Raw genomic sequence first — 20,913 nt, forward strand, 5'->3', positions numbered from 1 at the left:
GACGAGGCGGTTGTTTGTTAAACTGACGGCGAAAAGCACGTTGAACTTCAATAATGGGCTCTAATTTTTCTAATTGCAGCACACAAAATGCTTTTTCCTGTTGTGTCGCCATTTTACTACAGACAATCAAGAGCGCCAATGCGGCCGTGATTGAAACTTCTACCCGGACTGTTCAAAATTTAAACTTTCGTCTGTCCAGAAACGTTGGAATTGTTTTTCTATCTTTTGTAGTTAGGAAGAAATAAATATTTGAAATCTGCTCCTTCTTTTTGAATAGCCCTGTATTATCCAAAATCAATTCTCTATCGCGTAATGTGCAGTGATGTAGTAAGTGTAATTTTCTTTGCATTATTTCTTTTACTACCTCACTTACAGCTCACTAAATCTCTGGGGATGGACGTTATGGACAGTAAAGTCAGTTTCTGCCATAAATATTTCTTTTTTACATTACACTGTGACGTAATAATTCCTGAGAAGCGATATGCAAAGGTATGCAGAATATATTACCACATTTTAATGCGGTTTCACTCCGCTCAATCTTTTCTATTAGGTTAATATTTTGTATATGTATTATCCTGTATGTCCTTTATTCTGGTTGAGTGGAAGAGAAGGCCTGATGGCCTTAACTCTGCCAGGGAAAATAAAATAAAACTATTGTTTTTTATTTACGAGATACTACTGTTTTGATTCAATCTAACGTAAAGAATATGCTTGTTGTTTAGTCAACTGTCCAAAGACAGGTCTGAACCTCACAAGTGATACCAACAAGGCACCACTTATGAGGCAACTGAGCCAGGAGATAATGGGGTAGGGTGGCCATTACCTTTCCCCCTTCATGCATACAAACAATTGTTCTTCCTCTGACATATATCGTCGTCAAGTGAGTTGTACTGCCTGATAATATGATTGTAATGTTATTATATTTATAAATAATTAATTTGTTAAATAACCTTTTTATACGCTTTATAATTCAGGTGCTAAAAAGAGAATTAATACCACATTCGTTCTTATTTTATTTATGCGCGTGCATGCTATTTATATTTTTCTTTTTCACTTCATGATAAAATCTTTTGACTTGTTCTGCTTCTAAAGTAGGAAAATTAATAAAATTTCGAACTATATTGCAAATACTGACGACAACTACTTTCGTAATTTGTTTTTTTGGGTTTGCTGTAATTATAATTTCACCAATTTTATTATTATTATTATTATTATTATTATTATTATTATTATTATTATTATTATTTACTTACAAATGGCTTTTAAAGAACCCACATAAGCCCACCATCAGTCCCTATCCTAAGCAAGATTAATCCAGTCCTTAGCATCATATCCTACTTCCCTCAAATCCATTTTAATATTATCCTCCCATCTACGTTCCGGCCTCCCCAAAGGTCTTTATCCCCCTTAGGCCTTCCAACTAATATCCTATATGCATTTTTGGATTCACCCAAATGAGCTACATGTCCTGCCAATCTCAAACGTCTGAATTATTATTATTATTATTATTATTATTATTATTATTATTATTATTATTATTATTATTATTATTATTATTATTCTGTCGAATAGCAAAGTTGACAGACTGGCTAAGGACTGGAGGACCTGTGTTCAATTCTTGGTGATGACGTGTTTTTTCTCGTTTGCGAAACTTCCAGAGTGGCCCGGGATCCACTCAGTTTCATGTCAAATTGAATACTATGTCTTTGCCATGAGTAAAAGATGGTTGGAGACCGGTACCGAAAACACTATCCCATTCACAATAACAATTAAACATAACCGTAACATAAACACAGAAGTTTGCGCCCAGGCTACCAAATGGGATCACTCACAATGATTCACATAAGCATTGACATAAACATTACCGTAAGACGTTAACATGAAAGTTTGCAAACTCCAAACGTTCATGCTTATGCTTACGTGATTTGCAAACAGAACACAATCATGGAGCGCTGAAGTATACGACAAAATATGAGGAAATGGCGTCGTTGTTATGTTTCCATGGTTACCAAGTATGTTTGCTGTTATATTTATGTTCCCATCGTGAATTATCTTGATTTTACCGTAACGTTTATATTCTTAAGTTAAAACTTACGTTATGTTTAATTTTCATTGTGAATGAGCCTCATAAAAGCATGATACACTACCTCTATGCCCGCATGAGCCTTAGTAGTGTGTAAAGGGAATTTATTATTATTATTATTATTATTATTATTATTATTATTATTATTATTATTATTATTATTATTATTTACATTACGTGTCATGAAGTTTCTTGCCTTTGAACAAGTAACATTCCAAATTGTTCTACATATGTATTTTTTCAGTCAGTTATACCCAGTACTGAGATTTTTTCAGCATTAATAGTGTATCTCAGTCATGATTTTCTCTGTACTCTTTTTCTGTGGTATTCTGTTTATTCCATCGTATATATTATACGAATTAAGTTTTCTGATAGATTCGTTGAGAATAATATTCCTTTGTCGTTGCAAAATAATGTTAAAATATGTGTAACAAATACTCTATAACAGCAATAGTTTATCTTCCCGTGATAATTATATTAAATTTATTTTAATCAAAATGCATTGTATAATCTATTGTATTCGAAATGAAGCAAGTGGAAAGGCTAAAACTGTTGCTGTGTGGCATTTCAAAGGCATCTATCTATTGACAGAAGAGATAAGATAAAACAATATCTTGCCATTTCAGGGGACTGTAATGAAAACGCGTTTTAGAAGTCGTAGAATATAAAAATATAGGTAATCCAGCGAGAATCTGAATGCGTACATGTACTAGGGTTTTTATAAGAGTCAAGTGACATTTTTTAGGCCTAGTGTAATAGGAAATAACAAATAACTGATTAAATGACGATCTTACTCGTGTTAATTGTGTAAGCATGTGCCGCTTACAGCTGTTTCGGTGCTTCTTCACACCATCCTCAGAGCCTGCTAGATCTCGGCGTCATCTCGAACTTCGCTGCCCGTTGTGTGAGTGCGTTCGATTGTTGAAAAGTGTTGAAATGTGGTGTCAAATAGTGTGTGTGTACTGAAATTGATCTGTGTGTTGAGAATTTGATCAGGGTGTGTTTTAGTGTGTCTGTATATTTCATATTGTTCTAGTGTGTTGAGTTTTTGGTTTTTGGGTTCAAAACATATCAATTTCAGAACATACACACACTATTTGACACCACATTTCAACACTTTTCAACAATCGAACGCATCCACACAACAGGCAGTGAAGTTCGAGATGACGCCGAGATCTAGTAGGCTCTGAGGATGGTGTGAAGAAGCACCGAAACAGCGGTAAGCCGCACATGCTTACACAATTAACACGAGTAAGATCGGCATTTAATCAATTATTTATACAGGGTGTATCTAAATTGGTGTCAAATATTTCGGGGACGTGTTCCTAACATCAAAACAATTTAAAAAGTTAATTAGAACATGGGTCTGAAAACCATTCGTTAGGGAGTTATTAAAGGATTTGTCCCTTCATTGGCCGCTGATTGTTTGGTGGTTTTTTGTTTGTTTGTATTTTGTAGAGCAAAGAAATCAGAAGAAAATTTATTCTGTGAGTGAACAGAACGAAATGATTTGCATCATTTAATTGAAGATGTGCTTCTGGACGTCATTCAACGAATGTGTTTTAACACGATGCTGCTCCAGCTCATTTCAGTCTGATAGTTCGTAATTTTTTTAATGATCGATGTCCCCAAAGATGTATTGGTCGAAGGGGATTCATTGCATGGCCTCCTCGATCGCCTGATTTGAATCCAATGGATTTCTTCGTCCGGGGACATTTAAAGTCCCTGGTTTATCCGACCCCTATACTTAATGTTGATATTCAGAGAGCGTATCCAAACTGGATTTCACGAAATACGAAACACTCCAGGAATTTTCAACATAGTATGCCAGAGCATGTAACGCAGGTTTAGGGGACACATCGAAGCAGGAGGAAGCCACTCCGAGCAATTTTTGTAACATTAAATTTTGTCTTGTAACTCTGAAATAAATTATTTTGAGACCATATGAACTTTTTGTAATGTTTTGGTGTTAGGAACACGTCCCCGAAATATTTGACACCAATTTAGATACACCCTGTATTCAAGTGTTAAAAGTAGTGTACGAAAGATTCAACATGGAAACAACAATTTTACACCAAGACAGCAGTGGATATGAATTTATCTCTCAGCATAATGTACTTGTCGCAACAAATGACCAGTTTATCAGTGTTAGTACTGAAGAATTATGTGAACATACTCATTAATAATCAGCTTAGGCCTATCACTTGACAAACTTAATCGTGTGTAGTGAAATGCCTTCTGGAAAGTTGTTTCTTTAGAGGACAACAATTGATAGTTGGAAAACGCTGAATTTGAGTAAAGGCTAATAACTAGACTTCGTGGAATTGCCACGAGAATCGTAAGGTTTACTACGCACGCGGTATAGACTGTATGAGAAGGGGGCGTGCAACGGATGGAGTATGCCTCTGATGTAAACACTGAGCAGTATACTGCGGTTACAATAAAACCTGTATCCTGCATTCAAGAAATATAATGAATGACCATTGTAGTAGGAAATGTCAAAACATGTAAATGCACAATTATTTTATAGTGAGATATATTAAATCTTAAAATTTATTGCAATATACTTAAATCATCCTTGAATATGTACATTACAGTGAAGAGTTACGTACATTTTGAGCGACTGCAAACTGAACCTCCTCCGATGGTCACTCAAACAGTTTTTATATTGGGAAAATGTACGTTCAACATCACACGATGTAGTAGGTGCATATTCGAAGAACGAAAAGTCACTACTTTTTAGTACACCAACTTCAGACGTCTTGTCGTGACCTGATAGTACATAATTTATAATATGAAGTTGTGAATAGCCAGAATTTTTAGCAATAATGTTTTTCAACTTACATTTCACTTTTTCTGAAATTAGTGAATTGTTATTTTGGATAACTATTTGTGATACTTTATCCACTATATTAAGGGCTTCTGAGAGTTGTAGTTTAGACGATTCTAACAGGGTGATGCTTTTGGACACGATTTTAAAATTAGAATCAATGAACAGAATATCTTTCAATAGCTGTTCAGAAGGCAATGATTTTACAGCTGCAACAGCGGAACTGTCTGTGCTATCCAATGCATCAGTTACCTCCATTATTTTGCCGTAATATTCTGCATAATAATTAACAGCATCCAACCACGTTCCCCAATGGGTCAAGACTGGCTGCGGGGGTAAGGATATTCCAGGGACAGTTGTTTGGAACAGCAACACTCTCATTGTAGTATGTTTGATTGAATTCTTGTCTGCACTGAACAAATGTTAAGCTTTGACTATTCCAACCACAGTAATGCAAAAACAAGTGCTTACATAGGTATACATTAGCTGTAGCTGCTCTATTATTTGGACCGGTCACAACTCTTAACACGAACTGCTTATACTACGAGACCGGGCGGTCGCTCACCTCCTCTATACTACCGTACATCGGCAACCTGATTGCATGCTGCGTGTGGCAATTCAACGAAGTCTACTAATAACTGTTGTGCAAATGTATAATGCAATATTAAGTGCAACATAACTTGTTTTATAGTTCGGTTTTCTATCTTGTCTTTTGTTTTAATCTGTATCGTTAAGATCTTCATTCGTGTGTACTATACCCAGTTTCGTTACAGGGTGATTCAAAAGATATGCTCAAACTGAAGGAGCTTGCATAGGAGTTGGAGGGTAATGGAAATGGGTAGGAAGTAGGCCGTGATCCTTTCTAATTGGTACTTTCCCGGAATCTGTCTGGAGAGACTTGGAAAACCACGAGAAACCCAAGCCCCAAGCCAGACGTCCCTTAAGATCGAACCCCGAATACAAAATAGGCGTGTTAACCACGATACTATTAGTAAAATTATAAAGTACTGTATAATATGAACGAAAAGTGGGGCCTCCATTATTTCAACTTTGAATCACTGAAGATAAAATAAATATAAAAACTTTCCAAACCAATATCAATATAAAACTCTCCGAGGTAGTTGATTCAGGCGGTAACGTTTGAGACTCACATTCGGGAGGTCCCGAGTTCAAACCCCGTGGTCGACCAATCAGACTGGGGTTTTTTCATGGTTTCCCTCAGTCACAAAAGGCAAATACTGGATTGGAATTTACCTAACATGATTAATCATTCTTCGGTGACCAATACCATAAACCGTAATCAAAATTTAAATCAGTTACATGAACATAAGATATCTACAACCCTAGATCATATATGTAACAGATATGTCGGGGTTATAGGCTTTGAGGTTAACAACTTTTGTCAGGTTTACTACGCTGCCATCTAGTTGTTACATAAGGAGTCACGTCATAATACCCATTTGAATTGCATTAGCGACTGTGCTGCCATCTCGTGTTCGTTTACGGCGGACAGGTGGCGATCCTGGCGGTTGTTCTCTTCAAAGTGCTGCCGATTTTAACGTAGCGAGGAGTTATCTGTTACATATATGATCTAGGCTACAAAACACAATAGAAAGAGGAAGTCGAAGTCAACAATACCATAAACAATAATCAAAGTTTAAATCAGTTACATGAACACAAACTATCTACAACACGCAATAGGAACAGGAAGTCAAGTGAACAATAGTAAAAACGGCCTACTGGTATTCTCATAGATACTAAACATGCGATATGGCCATATATGTGTGTGTGTGTCTAATGCCCGAACAGATGCATTATAGGGGCCAATCTCCTTATTGGTTGAATGGTATGAATGCTACTATCGATATGTATTGTTGTTACAATCGATATAAACTATGTTTTTTTTTCCCGTTGTTGGTAACTCTGTAGCATCTATCAGATGCTTTATGGTTGTGCTAACAGATGGAGTTATTTGTCAACAATGTGACGCTGAAACGTGTGTTCAGGTTACTGCCCAGCGACAGTCCTGATGTATTTTATATTCTTGATGATTAGTTAATTAATATTAACCCGGCATACTCACATTCATACAAATTTCCAGACTCTACACCCAAGAAAAATTCACCGAGAGAGAAGCCCGGGACCTCCAGATCTGTAAACCAGCACGCTGACCAACATACCACGGAGGCAGTCTATAAACTATGTTGCCAACTTCTAAAATAAGTCAGTTTTATATTGTTGACTTGTACTTCAAAATGGAAATAACGGCAGTAATAGTGAAATTTATTTTCCCTGGACCTAAAATATAATACAAACTGACTAAAATACATCTAGTAACAAACTATTTAAATTCTTTTTATTTAACTTTTTAATTCGGTAACATTTAATGCTTATCGAATATCGAATACTAAAAACGCTAATCGAACCATTACTTCCGCTGACTTTTTTTTTTCTTGCGTATAATGTGTGATAGATGGCCACTATAATGCATCTGTTCCCTATGCCTACCCACTTCACTTGCGTGATTCGGGTTTAAAGCATTTATAAATAAACTTAACAAAATGAAACTTCCCCTCTCTCTCTCTCACTTAGACACACTTTCTTATGTACACATTATCCTCTCATACCTCATCTTTTATGTTCTTTTTCACACATTTTTATGCGCTGCACGCATGATTAAGTATCGTATGTGAAAATACTTAATTTTGTAACTTGCTAATACTACACGAAAGTGGGAAATGTGCATTATGACTGTGAATGTAATACTGGTGACAGACTACAGTACTAATCGCGATTAGCACTTATCGCGATCAGGTCCGATCGTGATTACCGAAAATGTGGTGACACACTAGGCCACACCAGCGAATAGGGATTATAAAGAATGGACACTCCGCGTCGGTACCTTTGATGTAGCCGGACTGATTTCAATGACCTTCAAGCCAGCTAGAGCGTGAGATTCTGCTTTGTCCCTAGAGTTGGCGCTGACATCAAACCAGCTAGCAGTCGATACAGCGGAAACATAACATATATAATTAATACATCTAGATATATTATGTACTCAAATAAAATAAATTGGATTCATAAAATAATAAATCCGTCATTAACTGTAATGTCTAGACTGTAGAGTTCCTTTATAATGAGAGTTGAGACGTTGACCCCAACAACAATTAAAATATGTAATGATTTGATGGCGCTGAAAATGGAAAAACAAAACTCTTACGAGAAGTAAAACCATATACCTATATTATATTATATACAAATATTAAACGAATTCGATACTTAATTTTATAATGTATTATATTATTTTATAATATAATTTATTATATCTGAAATATAAACAATTATTATTACAACTAGTTCGTCACCGAGAAATAAGGAAAATCTGTTAACTTGAATTTATTTGAAGCAAAGCGTTACTGGATTATGCAATAAGGTAGGCGATGTTTGAATTCTGTGTCTCAACTCTATTCTCAATTATTATCTTAGCCTATGCTCGATTACACTAACCTCTAGCGCTTGAAAGTAGAACTAAACGCTGGCGCACAGAGAAACAAAACACAGGAAAATTCGCTCAGTGTCCATTCTTTATAATTCCTATTCGCTGGTTATACTAGGTCCCGTCTGGCAACAGCTGAATTACCATAGAGGAAACAATTTTCTCTATGTACATACGTATATGTTTGTTTCCCTCCTGGACAACACCTAAAGTTCAAACTTTCTTTTGATGTTTCATTGTTTCCCCCCCCCCCCTTTTTGTTGTTTCTTGCAGCTTGATATGGGAATTTATTTGTTAAAATTGTGATATGCTTTACAATGTAAACTGATACAATTTATATCATTATTATTTATATTATTTTGAAAAGAGATTTTGTAACCTATAAACTTTATATCATGATGCCAAAAATTTATATTATTTTGTAATAAAACATATTTTTAAAATCAACCTTAACCTCAACGATAGCGTCGTAATGGAGACTGAAATTGATAATCTGGAAAAGAAACCAGTTCGAGTTTGTAATCCATTATTTATTGAAACGAAACATCTTTCAGCAGCCTTCTGTTGCTCTCTATATATATGAAATATGAATAATTTGTCTGTCATTTGTTAATATATTTCTTTTTACTTTTCTCACATCTGCATTAAATTTCTCCACTACGTCTAATAGTAACCAAATTCATTTTCTAGCCATTCATTTTCGTTTCTATTTCATATAATACAATGGAAGGGGTAACAAAATTCCACAGCAGAAGCTATCACGACTTCCTAAATAATATAAATCAAAGTGATTCGAAACCAAAGATTACTAAAATGTTACTTTCGCCCACTGGGCCGTGCCTCAGCGCAATTATCTAGTTCTGGCCCGATCGCGATTAGGTCGATAATCGCGATTAGTGACTGTAGTCTAACACCAGTATTACAGACTATTTTTTAAAAGTTGCGAAGTCATTTTACGTCATTAATACATGTATTGCAGCAATGTCCTAAGTTGTACCGGCCTTCCTTTTTCACGCCTTACACCTACTGATTTAGTGATAAGATATGAGTAGCCATGTGATGGCACATATTGTATTTTTCATTGTGTCATGGCCGAGATATAAATAGCATTGACACTACATCACCTAAACACGGACACTATCTAAGTACGATATGTCAAGACTGAGTTCATTTGAAACTAAGATATAAGGAAAATATATGACTCAATACATGATAAAGGAGATGGCGTATAAGGTATAATTTTGAGCTTTACCAAGTACCAACTATATAAGTACATAAACATAACAGCAAACATACTTGGTAACCATGGAAACATAACAACGACGCCATTTCCTCATATTCTGTCGTATACTTCAGCGCTCCACGATTGTGTTCTGTTTGCAAATCACGTAAGCATAAGCATGAAAGTTTGGAGTTGCAAACTTTCATGTTAACGTCTAACGGTAATGATAATGTCAGTGTTTATGTGAATCATTGTGAATGATCCCATTTTGTAGCCTGGGCGCAAACTTCTGTGTTTATGTTACGGTTATGTTTAATTTTCATTGTGAATGGGCCTTAAGCATCAAAGATTGATAGCTGGTTGCCAGAGACAGAGAAGCCTGGAAGAGGATTCTAAGGGAAGTCGAGGCTCTAATGGGCTGTTGTACTGCTGGTGATGACTATGTCATCTATTCACGGTTATCGGAACAGATGCATTATAGGACCCACCCTAATATAAAAATACGCAAAGCCACAAAAAAAAGGTCAAAGGAAGTAGCGTTTCGATCAATTAAATGATCGATATATATTGTTTTCATCATGTTGCAAACCAATCAATATTGTTGTAAATTAGTTTGATTATAATCATGACGGCAATTTCAAATGCTACAGTTAAATATAAAAAAAAAATATCCCTCTTGATTTAAAATGTAGGCCTCGAAATGGAAATTATGGAATTATAAATAAGTTGTAAACTTTTTAGTAGCTTTATCCATGAATAAAGACATGTAGGCTATGTTTATGGTTTTTTATGCGAATGTGGTTTACTTAGGAGTGAAATGTTTTGCGAAACATGCAATCCTGGGACGAGACTGAAGAAATTTAAAAGTAAACGAGATGAACTCCTGTGGAGATGTCATTGGAAATTACAAGGTATTAAATGATAGACATAGGAACGCCATATCGTAGCACTTTGTGAAATCACTCGGATAACGGAGAAGATGAAACGGAACATCTCCAGTGAGGTCCATGGTAAAATGTTAATTTTACACCAATTTTGTTTTTAATTTTTTGGTCCAGGAAAAATAATAGTAAAAATGTGTTTTTGTAAAAGACTAGTATTTCCTCTGGACCAAAAATGCAGTATAAATGGAGTAGAATTAGTATTTTCTAATGTATTATAAAGATGACTAATATGAACTTAATTTTATCGTTGTATTAATACCAATGTTGTATTGTTTGAAAATTTAATGTTACTGTGTTTAAAGTTTAGTTTGGTTTGTTTCTTTAACTCTATTTTGAATAAAATTTAATATATTGTATAACAAAGGTGACTAATATGAGCTTAATATCATTGTTGTTGGTTTTATTAAATTATACATGTTTATAGTACTATGCATTTAGTTTTGTTAAGATGGCATACTTGATATAATAATCGAAAATATACAATATATAATCGATACTATGGAATACTCGGGGTGGGTCCTATAATGCATCTGTTCCCGGTTATCTAATACAGAGTGCGAGGAATGGTAAAAGTATTTTTATGCTCGACCATGCCGAAATGTAGTAATTATACACCTGGTAGTAGCTCTTAATGCACCTCATTAAAGTACACCTATTCATTATAATTCAGTTATTCAATCAATGAGAAATCACATTTGTACTGATTGTACCATTATAAAACCGCAAGTATCGATTATTCTCGGATATGCAATCGAAAGACAATTAGTGAAAAGTCACGGAGGCTGGAAATCCAATACTGTCGCAGGAGGTTATGTTCTGTTACTATAATAATTAGCGTTAGTTGTAAATAATATTCAAATAAATTCAATTTGTCATCTCGTTTTTCAATTCTAAATCAATTTCCAGGTTATGTCAAGCCTAATGTTCATGTTATTCTCTAGATTATATCAAGGTCAATGCCATTCGTGTTTCGGAAAAAAATCAATACTTTCGCGTCTGCGCACATCTCACAATTCAGGTCAGTTCCACTCCTCACTTACATAACCATAACATGAATACTTCTGAATAATTTGAAGTTAGAAATATGGTCGAGCATAAAAAGTCGTATGAAACTTGCCTATAATGGTAATTAAGACGCTCGTATGAAAATTATGAAACTCGCTTGCGCTCGTTTCATAAACAAACATACTCGCGTCTTAATTATTACCATTATAGGCTCGTTGCATAATGTACTATTTTTTTTACAAATTCAGTAATATCTGTTTCTTATTTAAATCTGATTTTTATATAAGTACACATCTGAAGTTACTTAAATAGACTTTATCACATAAACTGCATTAAGTGGCTGTGTGTTGCAATGTTTTAATTGTTCTTAAATTGAATTTGCTCCTTAAAATAGTATAGAATTCTATAAGTCGGTGACTCATTGGAATACGAGCGTGTATTGAGGAAAAAGGGTGGTTAATAGATAAGGTTACAATAACACGTGCAATACTTGTACTATTGTCGTAACATTCTCTATTAAATACCCTTTTCCTCACTCCGCGCCCGTCTTCTCATGAGTCACCGACAGCACAAGTTACTTAACACATGTCGGGCTCTGTTCAAACTATATTATTTTACTAATCATAGTTATATCTTATATTGTGCGTTTATACTATATTATCCCATAATAAGGATATGAATAAACGTAACTAGGCTAGTACGTTTATAGATTGAATAATTATTTAGCTACTTACAAATGGCTTTTAAGAAACCCGGAGGTTCATTGCCGCCCTCACATAAGTCCGCCATCGGTCCCTATATTGAGCAAGATTAATCCAGTCTCTATCATCATATCCCACCTCTCTTAAATCCATTTTAATATTATCCTCCCATATACGTCTCGGCCTCCCCATAGGCCTTTTTCCCTCCAGTTTCCCAACTAACACTCTGTATGCATTTCTGGATTCGCCCATACGTGCTACATGTCCTGCCCATCTCAAACGTCTGGATTTAATGTTCCTAATTATGTCAGGTGAAGAATACAATGCGTGCAGTTCTGTGTTGTGTAACTTTCTCCATTCTCCTGTAACTTCATCCCTCTTGGCCCCAACTATTTTCCTAAGAACCTTATTCTCGAACATCCTTAACTTCTGTTCCTCTCTCAAAGTGAGAGTCCAAGTTTCACAACCATATAGAACAACCGGTAATATAACTTTTTATAAATTCTAACTTTCAGGTTTTTTGACAGCAGACTGGATGACAAAAGCTTCTCAACCGAATAATAACACGCATTTCCCATATTTATTCTGTGTTTAATTTCCTCCCAAGTGTCATTCAGGTTTGTTACTGTTGCTCCAAGATATCTGAATTTTTTCCAATGAGCGATGAGCGCGATTCACGCCCGAGCGCAACAGTACATTCAAGGTGAAGGAGGTACTTTTGAAAATGTGCGAAAACATCGACCCCGACGTCTAGAATATTAGATATGTATGCATACGTGAATATAAACTTTAAATTTGTCCGTTATCTGTCTCTAAATGCGAGTTAGTACAATGGAATTCTAGAATTTTTTTGTGAAATCAAAGAGCCATATCTCCGTAACCGTTCGAAAACGGATCTATATTCATATGAACTTTTTGACTCAGAATGACTTCAGAATTCACATCCTAATTTTTCCTTGTGAATCGCCCTGTGTATACTTTTATTATAGGGCGTTAAAAAACACGTGTGTCACATACGTTACAGAGGAATGGCTCAGTGTCATAAATTGAAATGCAGTATCGCTTCAAAGTGTTAAATTTTATCCCATTAGCAATAAAGAGGTGTTTACGTCATTCACAGCCATATTAAAAGGTTCAACTACGGCTCCAACAACATTCGTAGGTTAACCTAATTTATTGCGTCTTTTGACGCAGAACCACACCTTTTTATTCGACATAGTAAGTTACCAATCACTCGGTAACGATGTTAAAAATGTTACATTAGAATCGCATATAACTTTTGAACAAATTAACATAGAGAAACGAAGAATATACCACCGTGTAGACAAGGGAGTCCCGTAACCTAAGTGTTGGAAGGCCTGAGGAGAAAAGATCTTTGGGGAGGCCGAGACGTAGATGAGAGGATAATATTAAAATGTATTTAAGGGAGGTGGGATATGATGATAGAGACTGGATTAATCTTGCTCAGGATAGGGACCTATGGCGGGAGGGCGGCAATGAACCTCCGGGTTCCTTAAAAATCATTTGTAAGTAAGTCAAGTATGCGACTTTTTATTATTAAAAAATTGTGTGTAATCCAGCAAACGAAAATTAATCTTCTTACTTCGCTGCATAGTACTGTAAATGATTTCATTTAAGCATGTATTTTAAGGGGAGAGGATGGTATTTTTTTAAACTTTTTTCCTATTTTGAGTAAAATATTAATTTTTTGTATGCCTATGTAGAGAGCTCATAGCTGTTGCAACTCAACCAAAAATAAACATTTTGAAAAAAAATATATACTCAATGCAGGATTTTACTAAAACCGATATATCTAAACCATTTTTAAAGGTAGATTGATCCAGTTTTTTGCAATGTGCTTGCAAACGCATGTTCTACAAACTGTCTGTAACAGAATTTTGATATTAGTCCCTACGTTTGTAAAATAAACAATTAAAATTTAATAACACTTTTCTGAATTCCTTTCTTTCAAACAAACGGACGTAGTTTTAAAATGAAATCAATTAACAAAATTCTGTTACAGAGAAAAGTTTCCTAATAGTCCAAAGAATGTGTGTTCTAAATTTCATGCATGTATCTTCAATAGTTCAGAAATTATATCCATTTTTGTCTGGCAATGTAGCAAAAAAATGAAGTTACCGTGAACCGATAAAAGCGGGCGTGTGATTTAAAAATCCATAGCGCAGGAAGTTTACAAATGGCGTCTCAACATCCGATAAGGGCACAAATACCCACGAAATGTTATGCAATGTATTCCACACATATAAAAGGGTATTTTAAAGATTTTTTTTTAAATTAATTTTACCGGGAACAACAATAAAAGGGGACGATTTAAAAATCCATAACGTAGGAAATTTAGCAATGGCATCTGAACATCTGATAAGGGCACAAATACCCACAAAATATTATTATGTAATGCATTCCACACATATCACAGAGTATTTTAAAGATTTTTTTTTTGAAAATTTACTCATTTTTCACCAAAAAATACCATCCTTTCCCCTTAAATTACTTGTATAGTGAAAAAAATAAACTATAAACAGCAACGCCATTTACAACGTAACAGAGGAATTGAATTGTTATGAAATGTGTAACGCATACGAGAAAGTATGTGTGATCTTTCATACTTTACCGTAAATACGTGCGCATTGGGAAATCGCTGAATTCAGCATACAGGAAATAATGAACAAGGCCAGGATAGGTCGAAATGCTTACTATTAGCTAAGCAACCAAGGTCACTCGTTCTGAATGCAACCTGCTGTCATAGTTCCGTGTTTATCAAGCTCACGAGTGATATGTGTTCTTGCGTTTCTAAAGTGCAATAAAGACCATGCCTTTACATCAGCAGTGAATACCACGTCAGAAATTAAAAATCATGGCAAGAGTGGCAGTTTGTGGCGTTGTAATTCTTGGATGATAGGATCTGAGATACAGTATACAAAAAGTAGTATGTTAAATATTTTATTATCCTGAAATTCTGTTTTGTGAATGTTAACGTAATGCATTGAAAAAATTGACTATCGTGATAATGTTACTATAGCAACCGTCCTTGAATGTCTACTACCATGTGTTAATACATTATAAGCACTCTTTTCTGTGTAGCCTACGTTTGAATAGAAGCAAAATGTGGGGAATTCTATGTTGTCGCAGTATCTACGTTAGAAAACACACGGAAAGAAAGCATTCGTCTAATCGTATCGATGGATTGAAACATTCTGTGAATAGGAGACAAATGCTTTTCGAGGAATATCACTTTTGTTGAAGTCGTACAAAATTTTGTCCAATATTCCTTTGAGAAGATTAACACCGTATGTAGATGAAATTATTGGGGATCATCAGTTCGGTTTTAGGCGTAATAGATCGACTATTGATCAGATTTTTTTGTATTCGATAGATATTGGAGAAAAAATGGAAGTATAAAGGTACAGTACATCAGTTATTCATAGATTTCAGAAAGGCATATGAATCTGTTAAGAGGGAAGTTTTATATAATATTCTTGTAGAAGTTGGTATTCCGAAGAAACTAGTTCCATTAATTAAAATGTGTCTCAATGAAACGTACAGCAGAGTTCGTATAGGTCAGTTTCTGTCAGATGCGTTTCCAATTCACTGTGGGCTAAAGCAAGGAGATGCACTATCACCTTTGCTTTTTAACTTTGCTCTAGAGTATGCCATTGGGAAAGTCCAGGATAACAGAGAGGGTTTGGAATTGAACGGGTTACATCAGCTGCTTGTCTATGCGGATGACGTGAAAATCCACCAACTATTAGGGAAAACACGGAAATTCTACTTGAAGTAAGTAAAGCGATAGGTTTGGAAGTAAATCCCGGAAAGACAAAGTATATGATTATGTCTCGTGACCAGAATATTGTACGAAATGGAACTATAAAAATTGGAGATTTATCCTTCGAATAAGTGGAAAAGTTAAAATATCTTGGAGCAACAGTAACAAATATAAATGACACTCGGGAGGAAATTAAACGCAGAATAAATATGGGAAATGCCTGTTATTATTCGGTTGAGAAGCTTTTATCATCCAGTCTGCTGTCAAAAAAGTTAGAATTTATAAAACAGTTATATTACCGGTTGTTCTGTATGGTTGTGAAACTTGGACTCTCACTTTGAGAGAGGAACAGAGATTAAGGGTGTTTGAGAATAAGGTGCTTAGGAAAATATTTGGGGCTAAGAGGGATGAAATTACAGGAGAATGGAGAAAGTTACACAAAGCAGAGCTGCACGCATTGTATACTTCACCTGACATATTTAGGAACATAAAATCCAGACGTTTGAGATGGGCAGGGCATGTAGCACGTATGGGTGAATCCAGAAATGCATATAGAGTGTTAGTTGGGAGGCCGGAGGGAAAAAGACCTTTAGGGAGGCCGAGACGTAGATGGGAAGATAATATTAAAATGGATTTGAGGGAGGTGGGATATGATGGTAGAACTGGATTAATCTTGCTCAGGATAGGGACCAATGGCGGGCTTATGTGAGGGCGGCAATGAACCTCCGGGTTCCTTAAAAGCCAGTAAGTAAGTAAGTAATTAATTAAGTAAGTATAGTACATTGCATTGTGATTTTACCTCCTTTAGTGATATCTGGTATTAGTTGGCAACACTGAAGAGACTATGAAATTAGCCGTGTAGGAACTATTTTTACGTGACCCTCACTATAGTACACGCTATCCACAAGGCAAAACAAATGACTAATATTAGTGATAAAGAATAGAATAGAGGTAATCGTTACGTAATTGTTTTTAGCGTTGGAAACAATTTAATCATAATGAATTATGAGATACAGCTCCTCATTGTTTCGCGGTTTAACTTTAATATTTTTTTCTGCGTAGTTTGTCTAAAATATTTACATGTATGTGTACGTATTAGTACAAATCAATTCCAATCCTTGTAACCATTGATCCAAAAGTGTTCCTGGGGTTGATAAGAACGAGTAAAGAGAGATTTGCATGTTTACAAAATCTTAAAAGTATGTAACAAAATAATGCAAATAGTTCATACCTGTAAGATTATAAAATGTGTCAGAAAACATTTGAGCGTTCACTGACACGCACGTTTTCCTGCAAGAATTCGGTATAATTCGCGGACACAACGTAATTAATTTGTTTGTTATTGCACTTAATTTTACAACCGATGTAAAAGGAGAAACAAACACAGAGAATGAACCATGACTGAGTGCAGTGATTACGGTAGGCTGTGTGTTAACTGGTTACTCACCTACCACGCTCTATTTTCCACGATTGCGACATACTTGACGTAACAGGGGCTGAGCTACTACGTTATAGGTAGGAGATAAACTTAGCCAACACCAATTACTACATTTTACGGCAATTTACAGCTACATGCGACTGTCGCGTAAGTGCTAGGGCATTGGTCTTACATCCAGGTTCGACTCCCGGTCAGGTTGTAATAGAATTTGTGGACAAAGCAGCCGTTGAGAGTTTATCTCGGGGTACTCCCGTTTTCATCATTCCACCAACACTCTCCACCTCCCCCCTCATTTCATCTATCATCTTCAATAGTAGAAACAGGCTGGGGTGAAGTTCGGGAGATAGTACGGGTTTCCGATACTAATGTAGGAAGAGTCTGGGACCTGCAGGCTACTGAGACCTGGCTCTATCAGGGCTGAGGCAGATGGCCCAACTGTCAGCGTCGGATTCACGACTTCTATCCGGCCACCTATTGGACTTACAAGCAAACGTTCTCATGGGGGCAGATAAAAAAAGTTAATTTTTTTTCTTCCACCAGATATGATATGAACCTGTCAGACTCGTGGGTCTTAGTTCGAGCTTAGGGTTAAGATACAAATTAGATTTACTTTAAATGTTATTTTAAGTGACCATGCTTCATTTTAATTTAGGAGGCTCCTTATTATTATTATTATTATTATTATTATTATTATTATTATTATTATTATTATTATTATTATTATTATTTTATTATTATTATTATTAATTATTGTTTTTTATTAGTTGTGTTCATTATTAATTGTCATTATTGAGTGTAATTAGTTACCACCGGGTATATACCCATTTGCATTGTGAATAAATATACATACATACATACATACATACATACATACATACATACATACATGTTAATAATGTCAAAAGAAGTCCTTATACAAATTTTGGCCACTCGACCGCAATTACAGGCCGTCCAGAAAGTGATTTTCATATTGGGTTGAGGGAAAACCCCGAAAAAAAACACAACCAGATAACTTGCCCCGACCGAGAACGAACCCGGGTCTCCTGGTTTCGCGTCTAGACGCGCTAACCGTTACTCCACAAGTGTGGACTCCATATATCTTAATGTCGTCTGTCATCTGATATCTTCTTCTATCCATACTCTTCTCCCGTTCACCATTCCTTCCAGTGTATCCTCCAGTAGGCAGTTTCTTCTCATCCAGTGACCCAGCCAATTCCATTTCCTCTTCCTGATCAGTTTCAGCATCATTCTTTCTTCACCCACTCTTTCCAACACAGCTTCGTTTCTTATTCTGTCTGTCCATTTCACACGCACCATTCTTCTCCATATCCACATTTAAAATGCTTCTGTCGTTTCTCTTCACTTTGTCGTAAATGAAGGCGATAATGCCAACAAATTGAGTCCAGGGTTCAGTGTCGAAAGTTATCCAGCGTTTGCTCTTAATTCGTTCCGCACTGACTGGAAGTCAGCTGTATACTAATGCTCTAACTTGACATTCTTTCAGCCTGTGTTATTTGTCGTTACTACGCAACACAAAACCGTCCCATACTTGATCCAGTGGATATGTTCATACTATTTCTTCGGCGGTTGCGTTAGATCTGTATCAGTAAAATGACGGCGGCATTTATCTAAGCGAAATCTATTTCCTGACAAACGCTCTATATTATGAACGAAGGAAGGGGGGGATACATAAGCATTGAGATCATTTTTATATCTTTTTGTAGTTGACAACTTTTTAAATTGAATATTTGAAGATAAACACCTGTAATAGTAATATGCGTCACAAGAGCGGTATGTTGAAGTTTTCATGTTCGAGGAAAAGTTTGAAAAAGCGAAACGTAGTTGAGATTTTTTAATTTCCGACAATTGAAAGAAAACATACCGTTCGTGTATCGTACATTATTTTGTGCGAAGATCGTTTATTACATACCTGAAAGAGGAATTTCTAATTAGTTGCAATGAAATCTCCATCTTGGTTTCTGTTCAATGACGGCAAATTTGCAAAACAAAAATATCTATCTTCAACATTGTTGCTTTAAAATGTTTTCTGTGTTTATTATACTCCAGCAAGACGTCTGTCTTTTTTTTCCCCCAGTCTATAAATGCGAACTTAAAACAAACGGTAAGGTTATGTAATGATTTATTTTTCATTTTAATATTTTAACAATATTATTTATATAACATATTGCAGTAATAACATCGGCAAGTTTGTTGATTTTTTCACGGCTTCCTTAATGTTACTTGCATCACGAATGCAGTAACTTTAGTGGAGTTGTAGAGTTTACTTAATTTATGCAAATATTTAAAAACAATAATTAACAGTGCAATTTAGGTGAAATTGCAGTGGTAAGTTTCCAATTTATAATTATTACTATTATGAACGTCTCTAAAAATATTATGTTAAAAGCCTAAAGCAGTAAAATCAATATGTCACTTAAGCAGTAAGAAGAGGGAAATTGTTATGTGTGTTAGGTTGGGAATACTGAATGTGGAATTTTAGACTTTCCGCGGATTGGTTTTGTGCGGAAACCAACCAAATACGCGCGATCTCGCACAAAATATGTTTATATGGAAAGAGAAAGTATTTTATATCTAAGGCTTTTTAAGCTATTCATATTATTGCAATATACTAATAGTATAACTTAATATTTTTGCGTTTTACAATATAATCGTAAAATATAGTGCAAGATACATGTTTCATGTTATTATGAATTAAGACAACTATGTTATTCTGCTTTAAAAACAGTAGCTATAATGAAGAAAGCACAGAACAAATCAATCTTATTAAACACACATTATTTCGTGAAGAGAGTAAAAATGTATTTGGCTTTTATATTAACTTCCTCAAAAGCATTATTTTGACAACTTTCTTTTTTTCATTTCGATAGACATACTTTTGAGGCCTAAAAATCGAGACATTTGCTGTTTTGTCGGGACATATGGCAACTACGCTAATGTAATTTTTCTTACGAGAGATCATCGAATGACGAACTGAAATTAAACACGTCCTCTCCACAAAAAAGTACAGTAAACTTCAAAAGTTGAGTTCGAAAGAAAACAACTATGAAATCTAAGACAATAGCAGTATCTGTTATTCGCTGATCAGAGGTTTGAATTCTTACTCAATAAATTACCAGCAATGAAGATTAAATTTATAAAAAAAAAAAAAAAAAAAAAAAAAACGAGCAAGAATTTACTTTGGAAGCAACCAACATAAGGAATATACAAGGAAGCAACAAAACACATATTACTTACTTACTGGCTTTTAAGGAACCCGGAGGTTCATTGCCGCCCTCACATAAGCCCGCCATTGGTCCCTATCCTGAACAAGATTAATCCAGTCTCTATCATCATATTCCACCTCCCTCAAATCCATTTTAATATTATCTTCCCATCTACGTCTCGGCCTC

The 20,913-nt window shown here is 35.3% G+C and overlaps 1 protein-coding gene across 5 annotated transcripts in view; it reads right to left on the reverse strand.

The window, feature by feature from the left end:
* Fa2h (Fatty acid 2-hydroxylase) overlaps window positions 1-20,913 on the reverse strand; it is a 139,802-nt gene that overhangs the window by 29,486 nt on the left and 89,403 nt on the right. The window lies entirely within an intron of this gene.

Source organism: Periplaneta americana, chromosome 3 (genome assembly GCF_040183065.1).
Source record: "Periplaneta americana isolate PAMFEO1 chromosome 3, P.americana_PAMFEO1_priV1, whole genome shotgun sequence".
In the NCBI taxonomy this organism is placed as follows: domain Eukaryota; kingdom Metazoa; phylum Arthropoda; class Insecta; order Blattodea; family Blattidae; genus Periplaneta; species Periplaneta americana.